Source organism: Schistocerca gregaria, chromosome 9 (assembly GCF_023897955.1).
Source record: "Schistocerca gregaria isolate iqSchGreg1 chromosome 9, iqSchGreg1.2, whole genome shotgun sequence".
In the NCBI taxonomy this organism is placed as follows: domain Eukaryota; kingdom Metazoa; phylum Arthropoda; class Insecta; order Orthoptera; family Acrididae; genus Schistocerca; species Schistocerca gregaria.
In genome coordinates this window covers 13,158,764-13,175,931 of record NC_064928.1, presented here as the reverse complement: position 1 = coordinate 13,175,931, position 17,168 = coordinate 13,158,764, and positions in this window count along the sequence as shown.

The following is a 17,168-nucleotide window of genomic DNA, read 5'->3' as shown; positions in this document are numbered from 1 at the left end:
TCAGAGTGTTGATGAAACACAGGAATTGCATCGGGATTGAATAAAACAGTCACCATGCGCACTCTCCTCCATGGGAATAACGTCTCAAACAGTCCACGCTTTGATCGTTCCCTGGAAGACCAGTAGTAGTTACCTATGCACATCTGGAGGCATTCTGAAGTCTGTGGACTAACTGAGTGTTGATGAAACACAGAAATATCATCGGGATTGAATACAACAGTCACCATGCGCACTTTATTCCATGGGAGTAATGTCTCTAACAGTCTACGCTTGGATCGTTCCCAGGAAGACTAGTGGTAGATTCCGATGCACATCTGGAGGCATTCTGTAATCTGTGGAGTACCAGAGTGTAGATGAAACACAGAAATTGCATCGGGATTGAATACAACAGTCACCATGCGCACTTTCCTCCATGGGAGTAATGTCTCAAAGAGTTTACGCTTTGATCGTTCCCTGGAAGACCAGTAGTAGTTTCCGATGCACATCTGGAGGCATTCTGTAATCTGTGGAGTATCAGAGTGTAGATGAAACACAGAAATTGCATCGGGATTGAATACAACAGTCACCATGCGCACTTTTCTCTATAGGAGTAATGTCTCAAAGAGTTTACGCTTTGATCGTTCCCTGGAAGACCAGTAGCAGTTTCCGATGCACATCTGGAGGCATTCTGTAATCTGTGGACTATCAGAGTGTTGATGAAACACAGAAATTTAATGGGGATTGATTACAACAGTCAACATGCGCCCCTTCCTCCATGGGAGTAATGTCTGAAAGACTTTGCGCTTTGATCGTTCCCTGGAAGACCAGTAGTAGTTTCCGATGCACAACTGGAGGCATTCTGTAATCTGTGGTCTATCAGAGTGTTGATGAAACACAGGAATTGCATCGGTATTGAATACAACAGTCACCATGCGACTCTCCGCCACAGGAGTAATGTCTCAAAGAGTCTATGCTTTGATCGTCCCCTGGAAAACCAGTAGTATTTTCCGATGCACATCTGGAGGCATTCTGTAATCTGTGGACTATCAGAGTGTTGATGAATTACAGAAATTGCATCGCGATTGAATACAACAGTCACCATGCGCACTTTCCACCACGGGAGTAATGTCTCAAACAGTCTACGCTTTGATCGTTCCCTGGAAGACCAGTAGTAGTTTCCGATGCACATCTGGAGGCATTCTGTAATCTGTGGACTATCAGAGTGTTGATGAAACTCAGAAATTGTATCGGGATTGAATACAATAGACACCATGCGCACTTTCCTCCACGGGAGTAATGTCTCAAACAGTCTACGCTTTAATCGATCACTTGAAGACCTGTAGTAGTTTCCGATGCACATGTGGAGGCATTCTGTATTCTGTGGACCTTCAAAATGTTGATAAAACACAGAAATTGCATCGGGAGTGAATACAACAGACACCATCCGCACTTTCCTCCATGGCAGTAATGTCTGAAAGAGTCTACGCTTTGATCGTTCCCAGGAATACCAGTAGTAGTTTCAATGCACATTTGGAGGCAATCGGTACTCTGTGGACTTTCAGAGTGTTGATGAAAATCAGAAAGTGCTTCGGGATTGAATACAACAGTCACCATCCGCACTTTCCTCCACGGAAGTAATGTCTCAAACTGTCTACGCTTTGATCGTTCCCTGGAAGACCAGTGGTAGATTCCGATGCACATCTGGAGGCATTCTGTAATCTGTGGACTATCAGATTGTTGATGAAACACAGAAAACGCATCGGGATTGAATACAACAGTCAACATGCGCACTTTCCTCCATGGGAGTAATGTCTCTAACGGTCTACGCTTTGATCGCTCCCTGGAAGTCCAGTAGTAGTTTCCGATGCACGTCTGGTGGCATTCTGTAATCTGTGGACTATCAGGGTGTTGATGAAACACAGAAATTGCATCGGGACTGAATACAACAGTCACCATGCGCACTTTCCTCCACGGGAGTAATGTCTCAAACAGACTACGCTTTGATCGATCCCTGGAAGACCAGTAGCAGTATCCAAAGCACATCTGGGAGCATTCTGTAATCTGTGGACTATAAGAGTGTTGATGAGACACAGAAGTTGCTTCGGGATTTAATACAACAGTCACCATGCGCACTTTCCTCCACGGAAGTATTGTCTCGAACAGTCCACACTTTGATCGTTCCCTCGATGACCAGTAGTAGTTTCCGATGCACATCTGGTGGCATTCTGTAATCTGTGGACTATCAGAGTGTTGATGAAACACAGAAATTGCATCGGGATTGAATACAACAGTCACCATGCGCACATTCCTCTACAGGAAGTATGTCTCAAACAGTCTACGCTTTGATCGTTCCCTGGAAGACCAGTTGTAGCTTCCGATGCACATCTAGTGGCATTGTGTAATCTGTGGACTATCAAAGTGTTGATGAAACACAGAAATTGCATCGGGATTGAACACAATAGTCACCATGGGCACTTTCCTCCACGGAGTAATGTCTCAAACAGTCTACGCTTTGATCGTACCCAGGAAGACCAGTAGTAGTTTCCGATGCACATCTGGTGGCATTCTGAAACCTGTGGAGTACCAGACTGTTGATGTAACACAGAAATTGCATCGGGATTGAATACAAGAGTCACCATGTGCACTTTCCTCCACCGGAGTAATGTCTCAAACAGTCTATGCTTTGATCGTTCCCTGAAAGACCAGTAGTAGTTTCCGATGCACATCTTGTGGCATTCTGTAATCTGTGGACTATCAGAGTGTTGACGAAACACAGAAATTGCATCGGGATTGAAAACAACTGTCACCATGCGCACTTTCCTCCACAGAAGTAATGTCTCAAACTGTCTACGTTTGATCGTTCCCTGGAAGAACAGTAGTAGTTTCCGATGCACTTCTGGTGGCATTCTGTAATCTGTGGACTATCAGAGTGTTGATGAAACACAGAAAATTAATCGGGATTGATTACAACAGTCACCATGCGCCCCTTCCTCCATGGGAGTAATGTCTGAAAGAGTTTGCGCTTTGATCGTTCCCTGGAAGACCATTAGTAGTTTCCGATGCACAACTGGAGGCATTCTGTAATCTGTGGTCTATCAGAGTGTTGATGAAACACAGAAATTGCATCGTGATTGAATATAACAGTCACCATGCGCACTTTCCTCCAAGTTAGTAATGTCTCAAACAGTCTACGCTTTGATCGTTCCTTGGAAGACCAGTGGTAGTTTCCAATGCACATCTGGAGGCATTCTGTAATCTGTGGACCTTCAAAGTGTTGATGAAACACAGATATTGCATCGGGATAGAATACAACAGTCACAATGCGCACCTTCCTCCATGGGAGCAATGTCTAAAAAGTTTACGCTTTGATCGTTCCCTGGAAGACCACTAGTAGTTTCCGATGCACATCTGGAGGCAATCTGTAACCTGTTTACTATCAGAGTGTTGATGAAACACAGAAATTGCATCGGGATTGAATATAAGAATCACCATGCGCACTTTCCTCCATGTTAGTAATGTCTCTAACAGTCTACGCTTTGATCATTCCCTGGAAGACCAGTGGTAGTTTCCAATGCACATCTGGAGGCATTTTGTAATCTGTGGACTATCAGAGTGTTGATGAAACACAGAAAATGCATCGGGATTGAATACAACAGTCAACATGCGCACTTTCCTCCATGGGAGTAATGTCTCTAAAGGTCTACGCTTTGATCGCTCCCTGGAAGTCCAGTAGTAGTTTCCGATGCACGTCTGGTGGCATTCTGTAATCTGTGGACTATCAGGGTGTTGATGAAACACAGAAATTGCATTGGGACTGAATACAACAGTCACCATGCGCACTTTCCTCCACGGGAGTAATGTCTCAAACAGTCTACGCTTGGATCGTTCCCAGGAAGACCAGTAGTAGTTTCCGATGCACATCTGGAGGCGTTCTGTAATCTGTGGAGTACCAGAGTGTTCATGAAAAACAGAAATTGCATCGGGATTGAATACACCAGTCACCATGCGCACTTTCCTCCACAGGAGTAATGTCTCAAACAGACTACGCTTTGATCGTTCCCTGGAAGACCAGTAGCAGTATCCAAAGCACATCTGGGAGCATTCTGTAATCTGTGGACTATGAGAGTGTTGATGAGACACAGAAGTTGCATCGGGATTTAATACAACAGTCACCATGCGCACTTTCCTCCACGGGAGTATTGTCTCGAACAGTCCACACTTTGATCGTTCCCTCAATGACCAGTAGTAGTTTCCGATGCACATCTGGTGGCATTCTGTAATCTGTGGACTATCAGAGTGTTGATAAAACACAGAAATTGCATCGGGATTGAATACAACAGTCACCATGCGCACATTCCTCTACGGGAAGTATGTCTCAAACAGTCTAAGCTTTGATCGTTCCCTGGAAGACCAGTAGGAGCTTCCGATGCACATCTGGTGTCATTCTGTAATCTGTGGACTATCAGAGTGTTGATGAAACACAGAAATTGCATCGGGATTGAACACAATAGTCACCATGGGCACTTTCCTCCACGGAGTAATGTCTCAAACAGTCTACGCTTTGATCGTACCCTGGAAGACCAGTAGTAGTTTCCGATGCACATCTGGTGGCATTCTGAAACCTGTGGACTACCAGACTGTTGATGAAACACAGATATTGCATCGGGATTGAATACAACAGTCATCAAGCGCACTTTCCTCCATAGGAGTAATGTCTCAAACAGACTAGGCTTTGATAGTTCCCTGGAAGACCAGTAGTAGTTTCCTATGCACATCTATAGGCATTCTGTATTCTGTGGACCTTCAAAGTGTTGATGAAACACTGATATTGCATTGGGATTGAATACAAGAGTCACCATGCGCACTTTCCTCCACCGGAGTAATGTCTCAAACAGTCTATGGTTTGATCGTTCCCTGAAAGACCAGTAGTAGTTTCCGATGCACATCTGGTGGCATTCTGTAATCTGTGGACTATCAGAGTGTTGACGAAAAACAGAAATTGCATCGGGATTGAAAACAACAGTCACCATGCGCACTTTCCTCCACAGAAGTAATGTCTCAAACTGTCTACGTTTGATCGTTCCCGGGAAGACCAGTAGTAGTGTCCGATGCACTTCTGGTGGCATTCTGTAATCTGTGGACTATCAGAGTGTTGATGAAACACAGAAATTTAATCGGGATTGAGTACAACAGTCACCATGCGCCCCTTCCTCCATGGGAGTAATGTCTGAAAGAGTTTGCGCTTTGATCGTTCCCTGGAAGACCAGTAGTAGTTTCGGATGCACAACTGGAGGCATTCTGTAATCTGTGGGCTATCAGAGTGTTGATGAAACACAGAAATTGCATCGGGATTGAATATAACAGTCACCATGCGCACTTTCCTCCAAGTTAGTAATGTCTCAAACAGTCTACGCTTTGATCGTTCCCTGGAAGACCAGTGGTAGTTTCCAATGCACATCTGGAGGCATTCTGTAATCTGTGGACCTTCAAGGTGTTGATGAAACACAGATATTGCATCGGGATAGAATACAACAGTCACAATGCGCACTTTCCTCCATGGCAGTAATGTCTGAAAGAGTCTACGCATTGATCGTTCCCAGGAAGACCAGTAGTAGTTTCAATGCACATCTGGAGGCAATCGGTACTCTGTGGACTTACAGAGTGTTGATGAAAATCAGAAAGTGCATCGGGATTGAATTCAACAGTCACCATGCGCACTTTCCTCCGCGGAAGTAATGTCTCAAACTGTCTACGCTTTGATCGTTCCCTGGAAGACCAGTGGTAGATTCCGATGCACATCTGGAGGCATTCTGTAACCTGTGGACTATCAGATTGTTGATGAAACACAGAAAATGCATCGGGATTGAATACAACAGTCAACATGCGCACTTTCCTCCATGGGAGTAATGTCTCTAAAGGTCTACGTTTTGATCGCTCCCTGGAAGTCCAGTAGTAGTTTCCGATGCACGTCTGGTGGCATTCTGTAATCTGTGGACTATCAGGGTGTTGATGAAACACAGAAATTGCATCGGGACTGAATACAACAGCCACCATGCGCACTTTCCTCCACGGGAGTAATGTCTCAAACAGTCTACGCTTGGATCGTTCCCAGGAAGACCAGTAGTAGTTTCCGATGCACATCTGGAGGCGTTCTGTAATCTGTGGAGTACCAGAGTGTTCATGAAACACAGAAATTGCATCGGGATTGAATACACCAGTCTCCATGCGCACTTTCCTCCACAGGAGTAATGTCTCAAACAGACTACGCTTTGATCGTTCCCTGGAAGACCAGTAGCAGTATCCAAAGCACATCTGGGAGCATTCTGTAATCTGTGGACTATGAGAGTGTTGATGAGACACAGAAGTTGCATCGGGATTTAATACAACAGTCACCATGCGCACTTTCCTCCACGGGAGTATGGTCTCGAACAGTCCACACTTTGATCGTTCCCTCGATGACCAGTAGTAGTTTCCTATGCACATCTAAAGGCATTCTGTATTCTGTGGACCTTCAAAGTGTTGATGAAACACTGATATTGCATCGGGATTGAATACAAGAGTCACCATGCGCACTTTCCTCCACCGGAGTAATGTCTCAAACAGTCTATGCTTTGATCGTTCCCTGAAAGACCAGTAGTAGTTTCCGATGCACATCTGGTAGCATTCTGTAATCTGTGGACTATCAGAGTGTTGACGAAACACAGAAATTGCATCGGGATTGAAAACAACAGTCACCATGCGCACTTTCCTCCACAGAAGTAATGTCTCAAACTGTCTACGTCTGATCGTTCCCGGGAAGACCAGTAGTAGTTTCCGATGCACTTCTGGAGGCATTCTGTAATCTGTGGACTATCAGAGTGTTGATGAAACACAGAAATTTAATCGGGATTGATTACAACAGTCACCATGCGCCCCTTCCTCCATGGGAGTAATATCTGAAAGAGTTTGCGCTTTGATCGTTCCTTGGAAGACCAGTAGTAGTTTCCGATGCACAACTGGAGGCATTCTGTAATCTGTGGTCTATCAGAGTGTTGATGAAACACAGAAATTGCATCGGGATTGAATATAACAGTCACCATGCGCACTTTCCTCCAAGTTAGTAATGTCTCAAACAGTCTACGCTTTGATCGTTCCCTGGAAGACCAGTGGTAGTTTCCAATGCACATCTGGAGGCATTCTTTAATCTGTGGACCTTCAAGGTGTTGATGAAACACAGATCTTGCATCGGGATAGAATACAACAGTCACAATGCGCACTTTCCTCCATGGAAGTAATGTCTGAAACAGTCCTCGCTTTGATCGTTCCCTCGATGACCTGTAGTAGTTTCCGATGCACATCTGGTGCCATTCTGTAATCTGTGGACTATCAGAGTGTTGATGAAACACAGAAATTGCATCGGGGTGAATACAACAGTCACCATGGCCACTTTCCTCCACGGGAGTAATGTCTCAAACAGTCTATGCTTTGAACATACCCTGGAAGACCAGTAGTAGTTTCCGATGCACATCTGGTGGCATTCTGTAACCTGTGGACTACCTGACTGTTGATGAAACACAGAAATTCCATCGGGATTGAATACAACAGTCACCATGCGCACATTCCACCACGGAAGTAATGTCTCAAACAGTCTATGCTTTAATCGTTCCCTGGAATCCCAGTAGTTGTTTCCGATGCACATCTAGAGGCATTCTGTAATCTGTGGAGTATCAGAGTGTTGATGAAACACAGAAATTGCATCGGGATTGAATACAACAGTTAACATGGGCACCTTCCGCTATAGGAGTAATGTCTTAAACAGTTTACGCTTTGATCGTTCCCTGGAAGACCAGTAGCAGTTTCCGATGCACATCTGGAGGCATTCTGTAATCTCTGGACAATCCGAGTGTTGATGAAACACAGAAATTGCATCGGGATAGAATACAACAGTCACCATGCGCACTTTCCTCAATATGAGTAACGTCTGTAACAGTCTACGCTTTGATCGTTCCCTGGAAGACCAGTAGTAGTTTCCGATGCACATCTGGAGGCATTCTGTAACCTGTTTACTATCAGAGTGTTGATGAAAGACAGAAATTGCATCGGGATTGAATACAACAGTCACCATGCGCACTTTCCTCCATGTTAGTAATGTCTCTAACAGTCTACGCTTTGATCGTTCCCTGGAAGACCAGTGCTAGTTTCCAATGCACATCAGAAGGCATTTTGTAATCTGTGGACTATCAGAGTGTTGATGAAAGACAGAAATTGCATCGGGATTGAATACAACAGTCACCATGCGCACTTTCCTCCATGGGAGTAATGTCTGAAACAGTCCACGCTTTGATCGTTCCCTCGATGACCAGTAGTAGTTTCCGATGCACATCTGGAGGCATTCTGTAATCTGTGGACTATCAGAGTGTTGATCAAACACAGAAATTGCATCGGGATTGAATACAACAATCACCATGGGCACTTTCCTCAACGGGAGTAATGTCTCAAACAGGCTAAGCTTTGAACGTACCCTGGAAGACCAGAAGTAGTTTCCGATGCACATCTGGTGGCAATCTGAAACCTGTGGACTACCAGACTGTTGATGAAACACAGAAATTGCATCGGGATTGAATACAACAGTCACCATGCGCACTTTCCTCCATGGGAGTAATGTCTCAAATAGTCTACGCTTTGATCGTTCCCTGGAAGACCAGTAGTAGTTACCGATGCACATCTGGAGGCATTCTGTAATCTGTGGAGTATCAGAGTGTTGATGAAACACAGAAATTGCATCGGGATTGAATACAACAGTTAACATGGGCACCTTCCGCTATAGGAGTAATGTCTTAAACAGTTTACGCTTTGATCGTTCCCTGGAAGACCAGTAGCAGTTTCCGATGCACATCTGGAGGCATTCTGTAATCTCTGGACAATCCGAGTGTTGATGAAACACAGAAATTGCATCGGGATAGAATACAACAGTCACCATGCGCACTTTCCTCAATATGAGTAACGTCTGTAACAGTCTACGCTTTGATCGTTCCCTGGAAGACCAGTAGTAGTTTCCGATGCACATCTGGAGGCATTCTGTAACCTGTTTACTCTCAGAGTGTTGATGAAAGACAGAAATTGCATCGGGATTGAATACAACAGTCACCATGCGCACTTTCCTCCATGTTAGTAATGTCTCAAACAGTCTACGCTTTGATCGTTCCCTGGAAGACCAGTGGTAGTTTCCAATGCACATCAGAAGGCATTTTGTAATCTGTGGACTATCAGAGTGTTGATGAAAGACAGAAATTGCATCGGGATTGAATACAACAGTCACCATGCGCACTTTCCTCCATGGGAGTAATGTCTGAAACAGTCCACGCTTTGATCGTTCCCTCGATGACCAGTAGTAGTTTCCGATGCACATCTGGAGGCATTCTGTAATCTGTGGACTATCAGATTGTTGATGAAACACAGAAAATGCGTCGGGATTGAATACAACGGTCAACATGCGCACTTTCCTCCATGGGGGTAATGTCTCTAAAGGTCTACGCTTTGATCGCTCCCTGGAAGTCCAGTAGTAGTTTCCGATGCACGTCTGGTGGCATTCTGTAATCTGTGGACTATCAGGGTGTTGATGAAACACAGAAATTGCATCGGGACTGAATACAACAGTCACCATGCGCACTTTCCTCCACGGGAGTAATGTCTCAAACAGTCTACGCTTGGATCGTTCCCAGGAAGAGCAGTAGTAGTTTCCGATGCACATCTGGAGGCGTTCTGTAATCTGTGGAGTACCAGAGTGTTCATGAAAAACCGAAATTGCATCGGGATTGAATACACCAGTCACCATGCGCACTTTCCTCCACAGGAGTAATGTCTCAAACAGACTACGCTTTGATCGTTCCCTGGAAGACCAGTAGCAGTATCCAAAGCACATCTGGGAGCATTCTGTAATCTGTGGACTATGAGAGTGTTGATGAGACACAGAAGTTGCATCGGGATTTAATACAACAGTCACCATGCGCACTTTCCTCCACGGGAGTATTGTCTCGAACAGTCCACACTTTGATCGTTCCCTCGATGACCAGTAGTAGTTTCCGATGCACATCTGGTGGCATTCTGTAATCTGTGGACTATCAGAGTGTTGATGAAACACAGAAATTGCATCGGGATTGAATACAACAGTCACCATGCGCACATTCCTCTACGGGAAGTATGTCTCAAACAGTCTAAGCTTTGATCGTTCCCTGGAAGACCAGTAGGAGCTTCCGATGCACATCTGGTGTCATTCTGTAATCTGTGGACTATCAGAGTGTTGATGAAACACAGAAATTGCATCGGGATTGAACACAATAGTCACCATGGGCACTTTCCTCCACGGAGTAATGTCTCAAACAGTCTACGCTTTGATCGTACCCTGGAAGACCAGTAGTAGTTTCCGATGCACATCTGGTGGCATTCTGAAACCTGTGGACTACCAGACTGTTGATGAAACACAGATATTGCATCGGGATTGAATACAACAGTCATCAAGCGCACTTTCCTCCATAGGAGTAATGTCTCAAACAGACTAGGCTTTGATAGTTCCCTGGAAGACCAGTAGTAGTTTCCTATGCACATCTATAGGCATTCTGTATTCTGTGGACCTTCAAAGTGTTGATGAAACACTGATATTGCATTGGGATTGAATACAAGAGTCACCATGCGCACTTTCCTCCACCGGAGTAATGTCTCAAACAGTCTATGGTTTGATCGTTCCCTGAAAGACCAGTAGTAGTTTCCGATGCACATCTGGTGGCATTCTGTAATCTGTGGACTATCAGAGTGTTGACGAAAAACAGAAATTGCATCGGGATTGAAAACAACAGTCACCATGCGCACTTTCCTCCACAGAAGTAATGTCTCAAACTGTCTACGTTTGATCGTTCCCGGGAAGACCAGTAGTAGTGTCCGATGCACTTCTGGTGGCATTCTGTAATCTGTGGACTATCAGAGTGTTGATGAAACACAGAAATTTAATCGGGATTGAGTACAACAGTCACCATGCGCCCCTTCCTCCATGGGAGTAATGTCTGAAAGAGTTTGCGCTTTGATCGTTCCCTGGAAGACCAGTAGTAGTTTCGGATGCACAACTGGAGGCATTCTGTAATCTGTGGGCTATCAGAGTGTTGATGAAACACAGAAATTGCATCGGGATTGAATATAACAGTCACCATGCGCACTTTCCTCCAAGTTAGTAATGTCTCAAACAGTCTACGCTTTGATCGTTCCCTGGAAGACCAGTGGTAGTTTCCAATGCACATCTGGAGGCATTCTGTAATCTGTGGACCTTCAAGGTGTTGATATAACACAGATATTGCATCGGGATAGAATACAACAGTCACAATGCGCACTTTCCTCCATGGCAGTAATGTCTGAAAGAGTCTACGCATTGATCGTTCCCAGGAAGACCAGTAGTAGTTTCAATGCACATCTGGAGGCAATCGGTACTCTGTGGACTTACAGAGTGTTGATGAAAATCAGAAAGTGCATCGGGATTGAATTCAACAGTCACCATGCGCACTTTCCTCCGCGGAAGTAATGTCTCAAACTGTCTACGCTTTGATCGTTCCCTGGAAGACCAGTGGTAGATTCCGATGCACATCTGGAGGCATTCTGTAACCTGTGGACTATCAGATTGTTGATGAAACACAGAAAATGCATCGGGATTGAATAAAACAGTCACCATGCGCACTTTCCTCCACCGGAGTATGGTCTCGAACAGTCCACACTTTGATCGTTCCCTCGATGACCAGTAGTAGTTTCCTATGCACATCTAAAGGCATTCTGTATTCTGTGGACCTTCAAAGTGTTGATGAAACACTGATATTGCATCGGGATTGAATACAAGAGTCACCATGCGCACTTTCCTCAACCGGAGTAATGTCTCAAACAGTCTATGCTTTGATCGTTCCCTGAAAGACCAGTAGTAGTTTCCGATGCACATCTGGTAGCATTCTGTAATCTGTGGACTATCAGAGTGTTGACGAAACACAGAAATTGCATCGGGATTGAAAACAACAGTCACCATGCGCACTTTCCTCCACAGAAGTAATGTCTCAAACTGTCTACGTCTGATCGTTCCCGGGAAGACCAGTAGTAGTTTCCGATGCACTTCTGGAGGCATTCTGTAATCTGTGGACTATCAGAGTGTTGATGAAACACAGAAATTTAATCGGGATTGATTACAACAGTCACCATGCGCCCCTTCCTCCATGGGAGTAATATCTGAAAGAGTTTGCGCTTTGATCGTTCCTTGGAAGACCAGTAGTAGTTTCCGATGCACAACTGGAGGCATTCTGTAATCTGTGGTCTATCAGAGTGTTGATGAAACACAGAAATTGCATCGGGATTGAATATAACAGTCACCATGCGCACTTTCCTCCAAGTTAGTAATGTCTCAAACAGTCTACGCTTTGATCGTTCCCTGGAAGACCAGTGGTAGTTTCCAATGCACATCTGGAGGCATTCTGTAATCTGTGGACCTTCAAGGTGTTGATGAAACACAGATCTTGCATCGGGATGGAATACAACAGTCACAATGCGCACTTTCCTCCATGGAAGTAATGTCTGAAACAGTCCTCGCTTTGATCGTTCCCTCGATGACCAGTAGTAGTTTCCGATGCACATCTGGTGCCATTCTGTAATCTGTGGACTATCAGAGTGTTGATGAAACACAGAAATTGCATCGGGGTGAATACAACAGTCACCATGGCCACTTTCCTCCACGGGAGTAATGTCTGAAACAGTCTATGCTTTGAACATACCCTGGAAGACCAGTAGTAGTTTCCGATGCACATCTGGTGGCATTCTGTAACCTGTGGACTACCTGACTGTTGATGAAACACAGAAATTCCATCGGGATTGAATACAACAGTCACCATGCGCACATTCCACCACGGAAGTAATGTCTCAAACAGTCTATGCTTTAATCGTTCCCTGGAAGCCCAGTAGTTGTTTCCGATGCACATCTGGTGGCATTCTGTAATCTGTGGACTATCTGAGTGTTGACGAAACACAGAAATTGCATCGGGATTGAATACAACAGTCACCATGCGCACTTTCCTCCATGGGAGTAATGTCTCAAATAGTCTACGCTTTGATCGTTCCCTGGAAGACCAGTAGTAGTTACCGATGCACATCTGGAGGCATTCTGTAATCTGTGGAGTATCAGAGTGTTGATGAAACACAGAAATTGCATCGGGATTGAATACAACAGTTAACATGGGCACCTTCCGCTATAGGAGTAATGTCTTAAACAGTTTACGCTTTGATCGTTCCCTGGAAGACCAGTAGCAGTTTCCGATGCACATCTGGAGGCATTCTGTAATCTCTGGACAATCCGAGTGTTGATGAAACACAGAAATTGCATCGGGATAGAATACAACAGTCACCATGCGCACTTTCCTCAATATGAGTAACGTCTGTAACAGTCTACGCTTTGATCGTTCCCTGGAAGACCAGTAGTAGTTTCCGATGCACATCTGGAGGCATTCTGTAACCTGTTTACTATCAGAGTGTTGATGAAAGACAGAAATTGCATCGGGATTGAATACAACAGTCACCATGCGCACTTTCCTCCATGTTAGTAATGTCTCTAACAGTCTACGCTTTGATCGTTCCCTGGAAGACCAGTGGTAGTTTCCAATGCACATCAGAAGGCATTTTGTAATCTGTGGACTATCAGAGTGTTGATGAAAGACAGAAATTGCATCGGGATTGAATACAACAGTCACCATGCGCACTTTCCTCCATGGGAGTAATGTCTGAAACAGTCCACGCTTTGATCGTTCCCTCGATGACCAGTAGTAGTTTCCGATGCACATCTGGAGGCATTCTGTAATCTGTGGACTATCAGAGTGTTGATCAAACACAGAAATTGCATCGGGATTGAATACAACAATCACCATGGGCACTTTCCTCAACGGGAGTAATGTCTCAAACAGGCTAAGCTTTGAACGTACCCTGGAAGACCAGAAGTAGTTTCCGATGCACATCTGGTGGCAATCTGAAACCTGTGGACTACCAGACTGTTGATGAAACACAGAAATTGCATCGGGATTGAATACAACAGTCACCATGCGCACATTCCACCATGGAAGTAATGTCTCAAACAGTCTATGCTTTGATCGTTCCCTGGAAGACCAGTAGTTGTTTCCGATGCACATCTGGTCGCATTCTGTAATCTGTGGACTATCAGAGTGTTGACGATACACAGAAATTGCATCGGGATTGAATACAACAGTCACCATGCGCACTCTCCTCCATGGGAGTAACGTCTCAAACAGTATACGCTTTGATCGTTCCCTGGAAGACCAGTAGTAGTTTCCGATGCACATCTGGAGGCATTCTGAAATCTGTGGACTAACTGAGTGTTGATGAAACACAGAAATATCATCGGGATTGAATACAACAGTCACCATGCGCACTTTCCTCCACGGGAGTATTGTCTCAAACAGTCCACAATTTGATCGTTCCCTCGATGACCAGTAGTAGTTTCCGATGCACATCTGGTCGCATTCTGTAATCTGTGGACTATCAGAGTGTTGACGATACACAGAAATTGCATCGGGATTGAATACAACAGTCACCATGCGCACTCTCCTCCATGGGAGTAACGTCTCAAACAGTATACGCTTTGATCGTTCCCTGGAAGACCAGTAGTAGTTTCCGATGCACATCTGGAGGCATTCTGAAATCTGTGGACTAACTGAGTGTTGATGAAACACAGAAATATCATCGGGATTGAATACAACAGTCACCATGCGCACTTTATTCCATGGGAGTAATGTCTCTAACAGTCTACGCTTGGACCGTTCCCAGGAAGACCAGTAGTAGTTTCCGATGCACATCTGGAGGCATTCTGTAATCTGTGGAGTACCAGAGTGTTGATGAAAGACAGAAATTGCATCGGGATTGAATACAACAGTCACCATGCGCACTTTCCTCCATGGGAGTAATGTCTCAAAGAGTTTACGCTTTGATCGTTCCCTGGAAGAGCAGTACTAGTTTCCGATGCACATCTGGAGGCATTCTGTAACCTGTGGAGTATCAGAGTGTTGATGAAACACAGAAATTGCATCGGGATTGAATACATCAGTTACCATGCGCACCTTCCTCTATAGGAGTAATGTCTCAATGAGTTTACGCTTTGATCGTTCCCTGGAAGACCAGTAGCAGTTTCCGATGCATATCTGGAGGCATTCTGTAATCTGTGGACTATCAGAGTGTTGACGAAACACAGATATTGCATCGGGATTGAATACAACAGTCACCATGCGCACTTTCCTCCACAGGAGTAATGTCTCAAACAGTCTACGCTTTGATCGTTCCCTGGAAGACCAGTAGTAGTTTCCAAAGCACATCTGGAGGCATTCTGTAACCTGTGGACTATCAGAGTGTTAACAAAACACAGAAATTTCATCGTGATTGAATACAACAGTCACCATGCGCACTTTCCTCCATGGGAGTAATGTCTCATACAGTCTACGCTTTGATCGTTCCCTGGAAAACCAGTAGTAGTTTCCGATGCACATCTGGCGGCATTTTGTAATCTGTGGACTATCAGTGTGTTGATGAATCACAGAAATTGCGTCGGGATTGAATACAACAGTCACCATGCGCACTTTCCTCCACGGGAGTAATGTCTCAAACAGTTACGCTTTGATCGTTCACAGGAAGACCAGTAGTAGTTTCAATGCACATCTGGAGGCATTCTGTTACCTGTGGACTATCTGAGTGTTAATAAAACTCAGAAATTTCATCGGGATTGAATACAACAGTCACCATGCGCACTTTCCTCCATGGGAGTAATGTCTCAAACAGTCTACGCTTTGATCGTTCCCTGGAAAACCAGTGGTAGTTTCCGATGCACATCTGGATTCATTCTGTAATCTGTGGACTATCAGATTGTTGATGAATCACAGAAATTGCATCGGGATTGAATACAACAGTCACCATGCGCACTTTCCTCCATGGGAGTAATGTCTCTAACGGTCTACGCTTTGATCGTTCCCTGGAAGTCCAGTAGTAGTTTCCGATGCACGTAAGGTGGCATTCTGTAATCTATGGACTATCAGGGTGTTGATGAAACACAGAAATTGCATGGGGACTGAATAAAACAGTCACCATGCGCACTGTCCTCAACGGGAGTAATGTCTCAATGAGTCTACGATAGGATCGTTCCCAGGAAGACCAGTAGTAGTTTCCGATGCACATCTTGAGGCATTCTGTAATCTGTGGAGCATCAGAGTGTTGATGAAACACAGAAATTGCATCGGGATTAAATACAACAGTTACCATGCGCACCTTCCTCCATAGGAGTAATGTCTCAAAGAGTTTACGCTTTGATCGTTCCCTGGAAGAGCAGTAGCAGTTTCCGATGCACATCTGGAAGCATTCTGTAATCTGTGGACTATCAGAGTGTTGATGAAACTCAGAAATAGCATCGGCATTGAATACAACAGTCACCATGCGCACTTTCCTCCATGTTAGTAATTTCTCAAACAGTCTACGCTTCTATCGTTCCCTGGAAGACCAGTGGTAGTTTCCAATGCACATCTGGAGGCATTCTGTAATCTGTGGACTATCAGAGTGTTGACGAATCTCAGAAATTGCATCCGGATTGAATACAACAGTCACCATGCGCACTTTCCTCCACGGGAGTAATGTCTGAAACAGTCTACGCTTTGATCGTTCCCTGGAAGACCAGTAGTAGTTTCCGATGCACATCTGGTGGCATTCTGTAATCTGTGGACTATCAGAGTGTTGACGAAACACAGAAATTGCATCGCGATTGAATACAACAGTCACCATGCGCACTTTCCTCCCCAGGAGTAATGTCTCAAGCAGTCTACGCTTTGATCGTTCCCTGGAAGACCAGTAGTAGTTTCCAAAGCACATCTGGAGGCATTCTGTAACCTGCGGACTATCAGAGTGTTAATAAAACACAGAAATTTCATCGGAATTGAATACAACAGTCACCATGCGCACTTTCCTCCATGGGAGTTATGTCTCAAACAGTCTACGCTTTGATCGTTCCCTGGAAAACCAGTAGTAGTCTCCGATGCACATCTGGAGGCATTCTGTAATCTGTGGACTATCAGAGTGTTGATGAATCACAGAAATTGCATCGGAATTGAATACAACAGTCACCATGCGCACTTTCCTACACGGGAGTAATGTCT